Source organism: Triticum aestivum, unplaced genomic scaffold (genome assembly GCF_018294505.1).
Source record: "Triticum aestivum cultivar Chinese Spring unplaced genomic scaffold, IWGSC CS RefSeq v2.1 scaffold64753, whole genome shotgun sequence".
Classification (NCBI taxonomy): Eukaryota; Viridiplantae; Streptophyta; class Magnoliopsida; order Poales; family Poaceae; genus Triticum; species Triticum aestivum.
In genome coordinates, this window is record NW_025229563.1 from 15,598 (window position 1) to 16,195 (window position 598).

Genomic DNA, 598 nt, shown 5'->3' on the forward strand with positions numbered 1-598 from the left:
ATGTAACTGAAATTTCGTAAGTGCTGTATATATGGGGTGAGCCTTTAGTACCGGTTGGAGCCACCAACCGGTACTAAAGGCCTACTTTGGCCAGGCAAAGAGGCGGGAAGAGCAGGCCTTTAGTACCGGTTGGTGGTTCCAACCGGTACTAAAGGGGGGGCCTTTAGTACCGGTTGGAGCCACCAACCGGTACTAAAGGCCTTGCGCTGCCACCCCAAAGTTTAGTCCCACCTCGCCCGGCGAAGGGCAGCCGCACTGGTTTATAAACCCAACCGCGGCTACCTTTTCGAACTCCTATATATAGCAGGCTTCTGGGCCTAATTAATTAGGGCACGCTGCCCTGTGGGTCTGCTGGCCCTCCTGGGCCTGCATTTGCACACCCTAGGTCTGGTAGACCCACAGGGCAGTGTGCCAACAAATTTGCTATATAGTTTTTTCTTTTCTGCATTACTTATTTTCTTTTATTTATTTTTGAGTAGTTTTTATATAGTTTTTTCTTTTCTGCATTATTTATTTTCTTCTATTTATTTTTGAGTAATTTTTTTGTATGGTTTTTTTATTTTCTGCATTATTTATTTTTGTATAGTCCGAAACCCTG